Here is a 284-nt window from a genome sequence, read left to right on the forward strand (position 1 = left end):
CCACATGGCCAACCCTTCCTGCAGGGTCCTAGGCCCCCCCAGGGGCTAAAGATCTCCCCCACCCCCCTGCTTGTCTTCATCCCCCTGCTCATTCTCCTGCTCTTCTCCAGTTTCTGGAGGCTGGAGATGAGCAGGAGAACAAGCAGGAGGCTGGAGAGAATAGGAGAATGAATAGGAGGCTCATTCCCCACAGCCCTGTTGGTTCCCCCAGCTCCCCATCCATTCCCCCCATCCACCTTTCATTCCCCCTGCCCCCCCCCTTCCCCCACCTCCCACTTTGTTTC

Source organism: Alligator sinensis, unplaced genomic scaffold (assembly GCF_000455745.1).
Source record: "Alligator sinensis unplaced genomic scaffold, ASM45574v1 scaffold173_5, whole genome shotgun sequence".
Classification (NCBI taxonomy): Eukaryota; Metazoa; Chordata; order Crocodylia; family Alligatoridae; genus Alligator; species Alligator sinensis.